The sequence below is a fragment of the Macrobrachium rosenbergii genome, chromosome 57 (genome assembly GCF_040412425.1).
Source record: "Macrobrachium rosenbergii isolate ZJJX-2024 chromosome 57, ASM4041242v1, whole genome shotgun sequence".
Lineage (NCBI taxonomy): Eukaryota > Metazoa > Arthropoda > Malacostraca > Decapoda > Palaemonidae > Macrobrachium > Macrobrachium rosenbergii.
In genome coordinates, this window is record NC_089797.1 from 1,300,468 (window position 1) to 1,317,986 (window position 17,519).

The 17,519-nt window shown below is 35.6% G+C and overlaps 1 long non-coding RNA gene across 1 annotated transcript; it reads right to left on the reverse strand.

Moving 5' to 3' along the window:
• Positions 1-759: 759 nt before the first annotated feature.
• On the reverse strand, positions 760-9,888 carry LOC136837059 (uncharacterized). Its single transcript, XR_010852565.1, has 4 exons — positions 9,752-9,888; positions 5,917-7,311; positions 4,875-4,975; positions 760-2,191 (listed from the first exon to the last, which is right to left on the reverse strand). It is a non-coding gene; the product is annotated as an uncharacterized lncRNA (long non-coding RNA).
• Between the last annotated feature and the right edge of the window lie 7,631 nt (positions 9,889-17,519).

Consider the following 17,519-nt stretch of genomic DNA (forward strand, 5'->3'; position numbering starts at 1 on the left):
GAAACATTAAAAAAAAAAAAATTGATTCATACCTTAACCTAAAATAATCTCCATATGTCAAGACACTGTTACACTTATTCTAAAATTTACAAAACCTATAACTTGCAAATAATAAGTGAGACTTGCACAAGCAATTTACGTAAAAAAAAAAAAGCCAAAGGCATGCAAGATTTACCCTATTATAATGTGCCTACACTGTCCAAACTGATTTAGTTCCTGAGCCGAGACAAAACTCTTCTGACAAGATTTCACTTTTGTCAACTATTCGAAATTTCCTGACACTACCTGTACTTGACAAGGACACTTGTTTGCATGGCTTCATTCTGAGTCATTTTGGGAAAGTATACTCTTAACTAGAATCCTTAACTAATAGTACTGAATTAAACAGCTACTATCTTTATTCCTAAGAAACTAATAAGAAATGAATTCCCCTTTCACAGAAAAGGTCTGGAAAATATTTAGTGCCCAGCAAAAAATGTTATTGACTAGATCTCAAGATAATTTTAATCTTTCCAGAAAGTCTACTTATCAATGTAACATTAAGACGAATAAACCCTTCACATAATTAAGAATGCTTATTAATTAAAACACCAAGAACATCCTTGTGAAAGTCCCCATAAAAGAATACTTTTGAATTTACTTATTCATACGCCTAAGAAACCCTTGCAGATAATACCTAACCTCATTTAAAGGAACCCTTTGAGATGAGTTGACTTATTGATCCATTTACCTAGAATATAATTTTCAGAAAAATACCCATTTACCTTCAAGTCATGCATTCAATCTAAGGAGTGACTGAATCATTTACCTAAAACCTTCACGTGCCAGCCTCAGTGTCTTGAAATATGCAGAGATGCTATGACAATAATGCTCTTGATAAGGTACTTTCAAATATTTACAACATTAACTTTGAAAAGTTTATGTTTAATGTTAAGCAAGAAGCATTATCATCATAGCATTCTTTGTACAACATTCACAGCTTTGTTTAATTGCTTTAAAAGAATGACGAGTTCTCTATGTCACCAAGTTTGCGTTAAACTAATACACTCATTTTGAAATACTGTACCTACAGTTTAAGTACAAATGCTTATACAACATTACAGTTTGATAATATCTAAAGACTCACTGAAGGAAAAGTAACAATAAAGAAATCATTGGAACTTCAGTTTGAAAATATCACCTATTCTAGTAACAGAAATCATTGGTTAATTCCGAAGGTTAATCACACGTTTGATTCCACACAGCTCTACTTAACTATACTGACCAACACGAATATATTGCATAAATTTCTAACTCATGAGTTTTTGCTATTGATAATTTTTGAACTTCAGGAAAATTGTTGAACGCAGTAAGCATACCCTTCTTACATCTCATGTTTCCTCCGTGCCAAGTAACTGTCCATTAAATAGTGACCATCCTGGATACTGCAAATCAATACAAAGTTAATGAAAAACTATCCTTAAATATACGTTCCTTCTCGATACGAAATAGTCAAGAGTGTAGCCATGACTATCTAATAGCTGATACTATGCTAACATAAAATTCATGTCTAATATTATGTAACATGAAGCATCCTTAGTTGATGTTAAACTAATGAATATTATTCTTAAAATTTATATATCCTGCAATGTACCAAGTTACTTGGTAGCTGATGTTGACACTGCTTAGAAATTCATGCAAAAACTTTGTATTTCAAGACATAGCTGTATCAGACTTATTAGATCTTTAAATAAAACAAGATATAGGCTACCACGAAATACAGCACTAGTAGCAGGTGTAGACAAAAAAAATAAAAATCCTGAATCACAGTGAACTATCTCAGATAACAAAGGTCCCTACAGTTCCTAACTAGAAATTACAAGCAAACCCGAGCTTGAGTCAATCTTGGGTCAACAGGAACTGTTATGACTGATCAAACACCTACACAAAGCTTTAAATTCAACCCTATCCTGTTTCTTGTGGTCAAAGAAAAGATTGTCATCTCTCGATAGTGAAGTGCCCATCTTTCCAACATTTATGTAAAGGAGGCCATTTTCTCTGCACTCTGGCACTCTGTACAAATTGATGAATAAAAGAAGTCGACCCTCTAAGCCAAAGTTCTTCTTTCATATTGGTGGTATTGCAAGCCGAAGCTGGAGTCTGTTCAAACTTGTCTCATTTGTGCTTCTTGCAATCTGCGGGAGACACTTTCCTGAAGAGATGAGGAGGAAGTTGTTAATGACATCATGCCACACTGAGATTTTTGGCTTTACAAGGTATTAAGATGAAAAGGCAGTTCGTTATAAAAGGAGCCAAGCATCCCGCTGCCAGGCCCTTTTACTAAAAAAGGGACAGAGATGGGACCAAGTCTTTTTAGACCAGTTTTGAATGTCTATAGTCTTCTATCAAGGATATACTAACGAAATGAAATTTCAAATGGTTACAGCTACAGTTAAATATTAATTCAAAATTGGATTGCAATACAAACCTCACTGCAATAAAAAGTGCGACGCATCTTAGTTTAAGTTTTAAATAGCAAATTACAGTAAACATTTTCGTATCTTCGCTAAATATGATTAATATTGCTACTTGGGCCTGGCTGTAACATCTATAAGACGACTTCAACATTCTCCCGTAGTTTGAGTAGATTTTTAAGCACCAATAATGTCCCATCTCTCTCCAATTTGTCTTGAATCAACCTTTACTTGGTTCAATAATTTTTTTTTCAGAAAAGAGCCATTTACTGCTCTCACTAACTGAATATCTCTAGGTACTCGTAAAAGACCAAACTATTGTATGGAGTACACTAGAACCAACCCATAATCACTAGAGCAAAAGAGAGATAATCAAACTAGCCTCCCAGAACGCCAAAATTCCACAAAACCAAGATTTATTTTATATAAAAGTTGAGTGTCCTATCTGAAATAAAATGCAATCACTCAAGTATTGATTCAGATCAAAAGCATTTCCCGTATTTTTCCCAAAATTTCTGAATGGAATGGAATATAGAGTTTAGGCCAAAGGCCAAGCACTGGGACCTATGAGGTCATGCAGAGCTGGAAAGGAAATTGAGAATAGGTGGGTTTGAAAGGTGTAACATGAGGAAAACCTCGCAGCTGCACTATGAAAGAAATATGGGAGGGTGGATAGCAAGATGGAAGAATAATATGAATGGAGGTACTATAAAAGGAATGAAAGGGGTTGCAGCTAGGGGCCGAAGGGACGTTGCAAAGAACCTTTAGTAAAGCCTACAGCGCACCCCGTGAAGTAAACTAAGGGCGCTACTCCCCTCCGGGGCCACTCATGTTTTATTACCAACAATCTTAAAAATCATAGCTTAAAATTTTTTATTATGGAGTATTTTATAGCAGCAATACCAATACGCCCTTTTGTTACCGCACTGCTTTGTCCAGGCTGTTGAAAAGAAGAAATGTGGCAATCTATTACACCAAGCTGGAAAACTCCCAAATCTTAATATAATTACAACCTTTTAAAATGTGACTTGACACTAACTTTAGCAATGAGGCAATCTTCCCCTGAATTTCAAAGATAGGTCAGAATGAATGTAGTTTCCCTTCCTATCCCAGTAAAACTCCATTTAATACACCATAATATTTCAGTAACTTTGACAGAAGCTAAACAGTATCAGGTGGGGAGTTTGCACTTAGCACCTGCAACTTGGCACACCTGATTTCTGTGTTCATTAATTGTGTGATTTCAGTGATGACTGCCCGTCAACTATCTTGAAATGATTAACTTGCATCCTACCTCTATTTTCTTCAGGACAGACATATTCGATGTCATAATCTATGTTTTTGTTGTCCGTTTCAGCAGCAGTAATTTTGACTGTTGTCTTCTCGCAGTTTTTTAAAGCTTGTAGTATTTTGTAAACAGTCCATGAGTTGTGAATCGTCTCCTGCCTGCTTTGTACACCATCAGAATACCCAGAATATGTTTTCTTTGATTTCACTCGGGAAGTATTGTAGCAATAAACCTGCAAAGGAAAAAAAATCTCTGTAGTGAGCAAAACTCACTTGAATACGGAATGGTAAAGCTTCAAGCTATCGCTAATGAGCTTAATAAGATACAGTTTTTCCACATACCTCCGGACTTGAGGCAGCGTAGTGTGGAATGTAAGTGATACCAATTAAAATGGGGAAAAAGCTCAGTACAAAATGTATTTTAAATTGATGTACTTGATTGCAGGTAACCAGTAGAAACGTTAATACATGCTGGAAAAGGCAGCCTGGAACGTCATTTGCAAGTGTTCTGCTCAGTTCTCCAAAATCAGCTAACCTAATTCCTTTCCCAACACAGCACTTTGTGCAAATGACTTTATGAATGCAGTGTTGTCAAACAGGTCTGATGATGTCACACTTATCAAAAGGCTTAATAAGTTTTTCTTTATAAAATTGCTGCAGCCTTATGCAAAAATTTGTTACTTCGAATGTCAGCTGGTTACAAAAGACCTTGAAACAATTTAGCTTCTAACGAATTGTTCATAAAAGTAACACGGACCTTTCAAGGTTCCTAACAACACTGTTTGTTGCAATCATTTTTCCCAAATTAGCCATAGGACCCATAAATCAAAAGAGCAATACCACTTGGGATTAATCAGATATTCGATTTTATATTATTTTTGGGATATCTTTGAAAGAAATCATTTGGCTGAAGTATTGAAAAGTAAATGGGCAAAGTATCACCCCCCCACAAAAGCTTGTAAGATACATACAAGAGAACTATGTGCATTTATCATGGGTAATCTCTACATTTAATCATTCATTCTACTAAAATCTAGATCAGCGGACAAAAATCGCTCTTCTCTGATACACTGAACATAAGTCATGTGCTACCTTAGCAGTGGTTAAGGAAAAGGGTGACAGACACTTCCTTACCTTTCAGGAGTACCTGGCCATATTTTGTTGTAGAAAAGTGAACCTCAAGGCAGCAGCTTTATTGTGACTAATGTGATCAACTGTTCACAACGTCCAGAGACCTAAGAAGCAAGAAATTAATGATTAGTACAGAGAGATTAGACCTGGGATAGTATTTTGAGGCTTTAAATTTTGACTAATCGCTGCAAGTGTATGGAGAGGATTGATAGACCTAAGAGCCCTACCACCATTACGAAAACTCAGACGCTTTTTTTTGGTGGAAGGGTCAAGATCGCACAGAAGTAGGTTACAAGAGAGGATTATTACTGTACAGGAAGCTTTGACATTAAAGATACGTCACTGAACTTCCCCAACAGATGTGTAATGGTGGTGTTAGTCTGTAGAATGCAACAACAGTAGCAAAGGTGAAAAATGATAAATAAACCCTTTAGCCAATGCAGCGGTATTGAGACGCTGTCTTAACGAGATGCTGGGAGTTTGCTTTTAAAAACAGAACAGAAATTCCTACCAAAATCCTGTGGGCTATAATTGAACACCAAGCAACCATTGTCAGAAAGGACACCCTCAAGAGAAACAGAGACCAGTTGTTTCCATTTTGTCTGCGTTCAACAACAGCACTTCACCAACTTTGTGTTATTAGACGCATAAGATGAACATTTACATAAAATAATACGCCCAGCACGACACTCCTAATATTCAGTATCAAACCAGAATTAGATCATGAATGGGACAGGCTTCATGAGAAGGTTATTCTGTCTTAGGGAATCAATGTAGCATTTTTGTACTGACTATTACACCGTTCAAAATGAACTAAGAATAATAATTTTATTAACTTATTCTTATCTCAGGGTTCATACGTTTAAAAGGGAACTATTTATACAAAACCCTCAGTAATGTCAGCGTTTTTATGACAGAAATGATTTACGAATTTTCTAAAATATGCAAATATCTAAGCACTCGTATCCACCCTCGAGTTATCGACAGATTAATTAATGGGATTGTTTAACATTATCCAGTCAGATAAAAAAAGAAATAAACTCACCGATTACAATGGTTGAGTGCTGGTCTGTCGCGAAGGTTGAACAGCAGCATTCTGTACTTGGTCCCTGGTTCCTGATCCTTTTTATTGGTCCCTGGTTTCTGGTCCTTGGTTACTGATCCTTATTATTGGTCCCTGGTTCCTGATCCCTTTTCTTGGTCCCTGGTCCGTTTTATTGGTCCCTGGTTTCTGGTCCTTCGTTACTGATCCTTATTATTGGTTCCTGGTCCTTATTATTGGTCCCTGGTTCCTGGTCCTTATTATTGGTCCCTGGTTCCTGGTCCTTATTATTGGTCCCTGGTCCCCGGTCCTTGTTATTGGTCCCTGGTTCCTGATTCCTTATTATTGGTCCCTGGTTCCTGGTCCTTATTATTGGTCCCTGGTTCCTGGTCCTTATTACTGGTCCCTGGTTCCTGGTCTTTGGTTCCTGATTCCTTATTGGTCCCTGGTCCCTGGTTTCTGGTCCTTGGTTCCTGACTCCTTATTATTGGTCCCTGGTTCCTGATCGATCCTTTTTATTGGTCCCTGGTTCCTGGATCTTGGTTCCCGAATCCTCATTATTGGTCCCTGGTTCATGGTCCCTGGTACCTGATCCTTTTTATTGATACCTGGTTCCTGGTCCTTGGTTCCTGGTTCAGAGTTCCTGGAGTCATTTCAACACATCTAAAAAGTCGCTTTGATACAACCCAAGTCGTCTCAATGAAGTAAATACTGAATCAAATCTGATAAAAAAAACCCGACGAATTTTGATCTCGCTCCAATCTGGTTTCCCCAAAAAAAAACGAGTTTTTAGTTCCATTTTTTATCAAAAAGGTCTTACTCGCGTTATAGTAACTGACATTAACCATACGTCTAGTGCTGTGGGCAAACATGAAATTCACGTATTAAACCTAGAACAAAGTTAACAAGATTAAGATATCTGGTATCTAGATAATTCCTTTGCTGTTTTTGACTCATAATTTTGCGATTCTACTTTGCTAGAAATATCTCAACTTAACGTCTTCGAGAATCCAAACTTACTCATTGGGTTCGTCATTCTAACTTAACCCCTTCCCCTTTTCCACCCCCCCAAAATAAAAGCAAAAGTACGAAATAGCATTAATAAATGTTAACAATAGATTCGCTATAATGGATTAAGTCACATTTTCGCTTTACTGAGGGACACATCTTAGTTCTCAGGTGATGGACTGAGGTGACAGGTTGACAAGATTCAAAGTCAAAACTATATATAATTTCTCCTTCTGTTTGAGTGAGACGCCAACTTTTGGCACGACCGACTGATTCATCTCGTGACCTTGGCTCGTATCAAATCGAATTTTTGGATGTGCTGAAACGACTTGAAGAAGTGAACCGGCCTTAGGATTGGGCTTTCAAGCGAAGCCTTCCTTCCTTCCTTGTCTGTAAACAAAAAATGATCTGCGTTAACGACAACTTATTAATCTACCAGAGAAATTTCTATATAAACGGTTACAGAAAAAAATTCCTTAAGTGACATAGCTATGACACAATGCAAATCACCTCATCACTGGTTCTCAATTTCTCTCTTGATATCACCTACCTTCCTTCCTTCCGGCTATCGTGCCACACAACAGAAAAATGACTCGATGAATAAATACCATTCGGTATGTCTGTCCACTGCAACTCATAAGTAATTGTTGTCACAAATTTCCGATATCAAATTAAATCTCTGATTGACCTATTTGTTCAGAATCTGAACATGATTGATGGAATTAAATTCTACTGGCAGCGTTCATTTCAAGTACTTAATGTACTGGAATGAAATGGTTTATATAACATTTCACATTCAGATAACATACCTATGTCAATGATAAATAACTGATTCACATTCAGATAACATACTCATGTCAAGGATAAATAACTGACTCAGCCAATCATTCACATTCTCATGAGATGTTTCCTTTAGGTGTCAATCGGCAGAGTGAGGAAAACAAACAGTTTTGACAAAGCCAGTTTCCCTCACTTCTCTTATAACAATCTTTTGCACTAAAACTGGCCGAAAAAAGTACAAGCATAGGCCACATACAAGACGGGTACTTCAGAAAACTGGAGGTATATTTTCAGACGTCTATTTCTCTAGCAATTCATGAAAACTCTGTCAACACGAACTTCATAACTCATATCCTCATATATAGAAGCGATTTTCCAATTCAACTCAAATCGTGTGAGTGAACACTCAACCCAGCCCTGTTTCAAAGTATTTCTCAGGGTAATGGAAACTAACAATCCTCTGTTTACAAACTCCAACAGAAAAACTCTCATGAATAACGTAGAATCATTCTTATAACATCGATCCTAGCCATTAAAAGGACAACAATTCCAGTTCAAATAAAAACAACTTTGGTAATTTTTTTTTTGCATGGAAAACCATTTTGAGTTTTTCATGCTAAAATGTTTAGGAAATGATAGGGCACTAAAACAACCTAAAAATACCAACCTAACCTATCCCAGGGGTATTTACTGGTTACAATTTTGCTGTACTAGTTATGGGAGGGGGCAGGGTTTTTCTTACCTTATAAGTCGTACTTTGAATAATTTTTTCCCTGTTATTAAGCATTTGCGCAGGTTATGTATTGAGAATAAATTTTTTGTTTTGATGTGTCTGACCCAAGAAATATATAAATTATAACATGGGAGGTGGCTGGGGTCTCATGAAAAATAACCAAAACTTTATTTTACAGTTTCGAATCTGACTCAAATGAGAACACCTTTCTTATGAGTGCTATGAGTCAGTTTACGTTACCGGACTTGCACGTAACCAGGATTAATAAAATCACCTTTCACGGTTTTCATTTTTCTGCTAAACATAACACCTCCCCAATCATCCCACACACAACACCAAATTTACCTGTAATACGGTTTACTGTAAGCATACTCGAACTACTCATTTACATATATAACACTAGCTTAAGTAATGGACCTTCCTTTTTAACCATCCAGTGGTTCATCCCATTATTTCTTCCTGTTGAATCGTTTAACTGTAATAATTCTCAAAATATACCTCCATGCCCCATTACCAAAAACTATAATAGAAGATGAACTGATAAAACTTTACTTTAGTTGCGGGGCCTGATTCCCACCAGTCGTCGACCAGGACAGGTTTCTCATACATAAATAGGCATCACCTTTCCTATAATGCCAGGTCCTGACCTAACCAGATTTTAAACACCTAACCTAACTTAGGGCGACGTGCCCTGATCTGGCCGGGGGTGCTTCGTCCCACCTGGACCCCCCAAAAAAGCCGGTAACCTGTCCCGATCGACGACTGGTGGGAATCAGGCAGCACAACTCAAGTAAAGCAAGCATTCACTGTTCGCCATTGTACACTGCCACGCAGGAACTACAAATCACAGCTGTGACACGAGACTCACTCCATTCAATCACATCATCCCAGATGGAGGAGGAATACTTATTCAAATGACCTCCGATCGCCAATGCCTAAATGCGAGGATTTTATGACTTATTTCAACAAATACCTTTCTTCACCTGGACACGGATACACTTTAAATATAGAATATTCCCTTTCAATAACATTCAAGTCACAGAATATTCCCTTTAAATAACGTTCAAGTGACAGAATATTTCCCTGGTAAAGTCTTCGTACAATAATATTCCAGTCAACAAACTGAGTTACCTAATTTATGACGAAAATGCATAAATACAGGTGACATCCACCTTTATTTGCCACGGGTACCCTCAGCAATCATCCCACCGCGATACTACCCACATCCAGTTGTTTCCGAGAAATGAAATCTCACTATTGAACACCTGACAACAACTCTGCCAGTGCGTATGGAAATACGATATAAAAATGAAATACCTTTGTCACCCAGAAACATCTGCGATGTAAATGACACCAGATAAGTAGGAGAGCTTCGAAGAATTTGAGGCACAAATACTTGTACGTCCACCTCGTCTCGAGCAGGACACTGACTATCCTGCCCCGCCCGGCTGGGCCAAAACCAAGCACTTCCGGTTACATACTGTCAAGTCACTTCGAATTTCGAAACTAAGGCGGCAAACTTTTGTTTGTTGGCAGTTGGACTTACGTTAATGAATGTCAGACTTTTTCAAGATAATGAATGGAGGTACAAAATGAAATAAAAATACACACGAGACAATACATTGTGTCAAAACAATATTTCAACTTTTGACAACCGGAAAACGTCCTTTGAAGTTCTCCGAGGTTTTAACTAGAGAGAGAGAGAGAGAGAGAGAGAGAGAGAGAGAGAGACGGACACTAAATAAACCCTAACCTAATCTCTTTTATTATAGAGAGAATCCCGTGTGACTTTGTCAGGCGGGATATATAATATTTCCTTTTAAATAGAAGGCCTTTCACACTGAATCAGATTATGGAAGACAAGCAGGTCAGTTGTTGTTACTGGTTAAATCAAGAATAGACTTTAACGAGGCATTCTTCTGAGGTATGGCCGTGAGGCCAATGACTTGACTGAGCTGGAATTGAAACTGAAATTGATATGTATATATATATATATATATATATATATATATAAATATATATATATATATATATATATATATATATATATATATATATATATATAATCCACACATCGGAGGGCACTATAGTAGGCAGGAGAAGGGCGCAGGAACACATACAGAACCAGTACACACATTTATTCGTGACCCGTGGTCACATCATCAGGACATCATCTGCGGTTATAAATTAAAAAGGGACATTCAGCATACATAGTTAAAAGTAAATATACACAAAACATAAAAAACTTAAAACAGAAAATCAGTTGAACTTAAACAATCACACTTAAATACATTTACACATTAAAGAACCAATAAAAGAAAACTTCCTACTATATATATATATATATATATATATATATATATATATATATATATATATATATATATATATATATATATATATATATATATATATATATATATATATATATATATATATAGAGAGAGAGAGAGAGAGAGAGAGAGAGAGAGAGAGAGAGAGAGAGAGAGACTGTTTCACGAAAAGCTAGCTACGAAAAACAAGAAACAAAAAAATAGCAGAAATCCTTTCTAAAAAAGAAAGGAAAAAAGGGAAAGTAAAATGAAAAGGAATGTGAAAAGGGGCAGGCACTTCCATTCAGCGTTCTGATGAAAAAAAAAGTTGATGTTTTCCTTGTTCTCGTTGGTGCCAACACAAAAAAAACTCTCCGACCTTTGTGTGAAAGGAGAGAGCCCTTTCGGTCAGATTGCTGTTTTTTTAAATTTTATTTTATCTTCCGATTTCATGCTTGGTTTAGATTTATGGACAGTTTAAAAAGAATATATTAAAAAGAATGTATTAATAAGAAGAATGGTTTAAAAAAATATATTCATAAATTCTGAGCCTCAAAGACCTACTTTTATGTTTTGTTAAGTACCAGGATTTGCGATTGAGAAGAATGTGAAAAAAAATATTCAAGTTACTCTGCACTAATTTTGGTCGAGGTTTAGATATATTGGAGTTCAGGAAATGCTTTTTAGAAAATGATAACTACAGAGAGTGAAATGGTAGAGAAAGTATATGTATATATATGTTTTATATATGTTTTTATATATATGTATATATATATATATATATATATATATATATATATATATATATATATATATATATATATATATATATATATATATATATATATATATATATATATACATATACATATACATATATATATATATATATAATATATATATATATATATATATATATATATATATATATATATATATATATATATATATATATATATATATATATATATATATATATATATATATATATATATATATATATATATATATATATATATTCTCTACCTATTCTTTTCCTCTAGTCATCATTTTCTAAAATTCATTTCCTCACCCGAGACATATCTAAAACCCAACGAAAATGAAAGCAGAGAAGTTTTAATAATTGTTAGAAAATGCTAAGCAAAAGCACAGTCTGGTATTTACCAAGAAACCAGGTCTCTGACGCTCAGTATTTATAAGTACATTGTTTTTGAAACATTCTTTTGAATGCAGTCTTTTAAAAACATTCTTTTTTAAACTCTCCACAAATCTTCACCAAGCAGGAAGTCGTCGCCAGAGAAAATAAAGTTAAAATAAAACTCCGCATTCTGACCGAGCGACCTTTCTCCCTCCGCACAAAGGTCGGAGTTTTTTTTTTTTTTGTTGGCACCAACGAGAAAACAAGAGAAACATGTTTTTTTTTTTGTCAAAACGCTGAATGAAAGTGCCTGTCCCTTTTTCACTTTCTCACTCCTTTTACTTTCTCTTTTTTCCTTTCTTTTTTAGAAAGGAATTCTATTTTTTTCTCTCGTTATTCATGCTTTGACCCGTAGCTTTTCGTGAAACGCATTCTCTATCTGTCTCTCTCTCTCAATATATATGTGTATATATATATATATATATATATATATATATATATATATATATATATATATATATATATATATATATATATATATAATCTAAATTTCTCATATTCATCACCACTTTTGAATTCTCCATTACGCTAATAGCTGCACCCTTTGCAAACACGGCCATAACTCCCCCATATCTCCCTGTACACAGCTCAATGCTTGTCCCGATTCGATATCATCTGAGCCTCGCTCTCGAGAATCGGAGAATAGGAAAGCCAAGATATTCACAATAAAGGAAGCTGTAAAAAAAACCAGGAGATTTTATCAGGGAGTGTCTGGTACAAAGGCTTTCGCGGAAGGCATTCTGAGGAATACTTCCATCTCGAGGCTTTCAAGCCCTCGCTAAAAATATGTATGGGAGCATACGTAGCCTAACAGACGTTTATTTCCTGCATGCAGGGACGAGGAATATTAAAGGGAACTCTCGCCATACATGTGAGTATTCTTTTTTATTTACTTATGGATAACGGTACTGAAGTCTCAAGGCGTTCCTCAAGGGGTTGTTCTGAGTGTACGCTAAAATAAAATGTATTTATTTGAGACGTTTTTAGTTCTGAGTTCGTTACGTCTTTATCAAGGTTTAAAAGATAGTGAGGTTTTATATATATATATATATATATATATATATATATATATATATATATATATATATATATATATATATATATATATATATATAAATATATATATAAGGCCAAAATGTAAAAAGTAAAGGCTATATTTCAGAGACCAAACTGTCTTTCTCCTCAGGCAAATATTGAAAGAGAAAAAGTTACAGAAAAGCGGTATTTATACTTTCTACGTTTTGGCGTTTTTATGGGCTCCTTATATTTGATGGAATTCTGTTTTAACAGAAAATATTTCACAGTCATGTATATATATATATATATATATATATATATATATATATATATATATATATATATACAATCAAGTTGATATGAACTTTAAAGATTTGTGAATGATGAAAATAAGTTAAAACTTGAAGAACTCATATCAAGAAGCAAATCAAAGAAAGCCACCACACATTTTGACAAAGCTACAACTTTGCTTTCTACCTTTCTAGAGCATCAGTACGAAAAACTAGTGAAAAATGCACTAAGTTTCTTCGGCGCAATTGAGTTTTCTGTACAGCTTATAATCAAGGCCACCGAAAATAGATCTATCTTTCGGTGTTCTCAGTATAATGCTGTATGAGTGGCGACTCATGAATCTTTAACAACGGGCCGGTGGTGGCCTGTCATTATCGTTGTCAGATGCACGATCATGGCTAACTTTAACCTTGAATAAAATAAAAGCTACTGAGGCTAGAGGGTTGTAATTTGGTATGTTTGATGATTGAAGGGTGGGTGATCAACATACCAATTTGTATCCCTTTAGCCTCAGTAGTTTTTAAGATCTGAGGGCGGATCTGAGGGCGGACAGAAAAAGTGCGGACAGAATAAAGTGCAGACGGACAGACAAAGCCGTCACAATAGTTTTCTTTTACAGAAAACTTAAAATAAGAAAGCTGACCTTATCTTCGAGAACGAACAGAAAGCTACCAGACCATTAATTCTCAAGATTGATTGTCCTCGGCAAGATAAGATCAAGCAATATCAGGGACATCTGGCCGCGCAATAAAGTAAGGAAGAAGCAAGAGGCAGAATTTATATGCTTGCAAGCGGGACAAGCGAACGCCTTCTCCTGTGAAGCTTAGAAGATGTATATAGCTGCGAAGGCTTCAGTGTACCGACAGTGGAAATGTCTCTTTGCATATACACTAAGCAGTGACAACAGGAATGCTGGGTAATAGTAGTTCAGTGTCAGTGATATATTAATGAAATGTTTTTATATACATATATATATATATATATATATATATATATATATATATATATATATATATATATATATATATATATATATATATATATATATATATTTTAAAAGCATTCGTAAGTGCATGTGTGGAAACATGATAAACCCTGAATATTTTCAGGATCACTGCAAATAACTCAAAAACGTAGTGTGTGATTCCTTTTGAATATTTAAATGCATAACAACTTTTCAGACCATTTTTACTTGGTACCCTGTAGAATAGGAATGATAAGCCCCATTTATTTTTATTTAACTGACACCACAGAGTCTTAGTAAAGTTAAGGTAGTTTGATACAAGTTGATGTCATAAAAACGTAGATTGATAAAAATGATAAAATAGTAAATTTTAAATTGCAAATGAGTGAACTGTTGCTCACATAAATCAGTATTCAGAATGAGGGAATCATAAAGGATTATCGTTTATAAAATTCACGTCCAACACTATCTCCATTTTAAAATTGAAAAGTTAACAGATATTTTACAAATGTCTCCCTCGAAAAATTAAAGTGATAATCCAACTGTTATCATGTCAGGTGTTTGTAACATAATAAAAAATTCATTGCTTTTAAAAACATGAGCGAATCTAATTCTCTTTTAAAACTGAAAAGCTAGCAGATGTTTTAAACATATTCCAGGTGTTTGTCAAATAATCTAGCAGATGTTTTAGACACATCCCACTCCTAAAATTAAAAGACACACATTACTATAATCACGTCAGGTGTTTGTCAAATTATTAAGGATTAGTGTTCATTAAAAAATGTGCAAATCCAATTCAGTTTCAAAACATAAAATCTAAGAGGTATTTTGAAAGTAATCACTTCGTCAAATTCAAAAATATAATTCTCTTTTACTACTGAAAAGTTAACAGATATTCTAAGTATATCTCCCAATTAAATTATAAAAGACTGCTATCACGCCAGGTGTTTGTCAAATAGAGCTCATATTCTGTTTCGCCCTAAACCGTAGCGGGGTAGTGCCCTAAGTGCACCTCACAGGGTGCACTGTAGGCATTGCTCAAGGTTCTTTGCAGCGTCCCTTCGGCCCCTAGCTGCAACCCCTTTCATTCCTTTTACTGTACCTCCATTCATATTATCTTTCTTCCATCTTGTTTTGCTGCTTTTACACCTTTCTGACCTACTCACTGTCAATTTCGTTTCCAGCGTTGAGTGACCTCATAGGTCCCAGTGCTTGGCCTTTGGCCTACACTCTAAATTCCATTCCATTTTGCTCTCTCAGTGTCCAGGTACACACACGTACCTCTGGAAAGCCGAGGTCATCTAACACAAGTCTTGATGGATAGAACACGCTAAATTAACGGCGGCCGAAGGGTGGGGTGGGGGGGTGGGGGAACCCTCGTGAAATTGCCTAGACCTTACGCCTGCGTGAGCGATTGGCTTAATCAATTCAGTCGTCTCTAGCCAGCCAGTCCACAGCCAATCAACTGAATGGCCAATAAGTCGGTCGACTGATCAGTCTGCCAAAGAGGTTAGGAAGGGGAGTGACAGTAAATAAACAACAACAATAAATAAAAACAGTAATGATTACTGATGGGATTTGAAACGAATTTATGCTTTTTCTTATTTCATTTTAATTTATTGTTATCCACTTTTCAAATATTTATTTAACCAGTTTTACTCAGTTATGCCAGACTTATAATTCCCGGTTGGGGAGAGTAGGGTTACAATGAATCATTCTATTTATAATATCGGACTATGCATTGCCTGTTCAGTACAGGCTAACCAAAAGAAACGTGAGACTGTGTATAACTAAAGAAACATGAGACTGAGTATAACTGTCTTTATAAAATCCATTATTCATAAGTGATTGGGAGGAAATTTTGTCCCATATCCCGAAATATCTGTTGTACTTCTGTTCATCTGAAAACTCGGCTGTAAATATTTAATTACTGTAGCAATTAGTCAACTGTGGTGCTTTAAAGCACAAAGGATAGCAGGTGAGAACAGAATATAAATTCTAGGCCTGATGCCAAGCGGTGGGACCTACGATGTCATTCAACGCTGAAAGGGAAATTGATAGTATAAAGGTCTGAAAGGTGTAACAGGAGAAAAACCTAGCATTTGCACTGAAACTTTCTTAGGAGAGGGTTGAGGAAAGTAAGATGGAAGAAAGAGAATATGAACAGAGGTACAGTAAAAGGAATGAAAGGGGTTGCGGCTAGGGCTGGAGAGACACTGCAAAGAACCTTAGGTTAAAGTTAAGTATACCTTAGTTTTACCAGACCCTGAGCTGATTAACAGCTCTCCTAGGGCTGGCCCGAAGGATTAGACATATTTAACGTGGCTTAGGTGATGCCTACAGTGCACCGCATGAGGTGCACTGACGGCGCTACACCCCTCCGGGACAAAGTGTAGTAGGTTGGTTTGGCCAACAATCTCATCTGACAAGATTGGAGCCACTCCCTCTAAAAAGGGTAGAAATTAGCATCAATCGACACCAAAATCTAATTGGTCTCCACTTAAGCAAGGACTTTGAAAAGTTGAAATACCCATTAAAGAAAATAAAACCCTTTTTGAAAACTGTCTGACATGACAGTCACTCGAAAAGGTAATCAACTCCCGAAGAAACGCATTAGTGGATTACTTAGCCTCCTAAACTTTCGTGGTTGAGCTCATGAAAAGTTTAAGTGGGTTTTTAATTTTTTGTTTTGCTGCAGATTTATCTTGGTCATTAGAAGTTGTGGTTTCTTTCATTTTCTCTTCTGCAAGGATTGGCAAAAGTCCAGTTACCCAAGTTTTGTAAGGGAAATTGCTATTTTTGTTAATATTGTTATAATCGCTGGCCACAGCGATATGGATTATGAGAAATATAGGGTGTTAAGCATTTGAAGATGAATGTCTTCAAATATATGTGTCTATATATTATATATATATATATATATATATATATATATATATATATATATATATATATATATATATATATATATATATATATATATATATATACGTTTGTGTGTGTGTGTGTATGTTTGTAACCTTACAGCCTCCCATAAGATGGGGTACATGCATTCATGCATGTATATATTTATGTATGTATTCGTATAAGTGTGGGGACACGGTCACTCTCATCATGATGTCAAAATCCTTCAGGAAGGTAGTATAACCATTTGACATGTACTACAAATTCAGAGTAATCAGACCTTATATTAAATGTTCTTTATACAGATGCTGAAAGGGACAGCAAATTCCTGAGGTGAATGCTAGTTTTGTACCAGCCCCAGTTTTTTTGCCATCCCCTAGGTAAGGTTAAGTTAGGTTG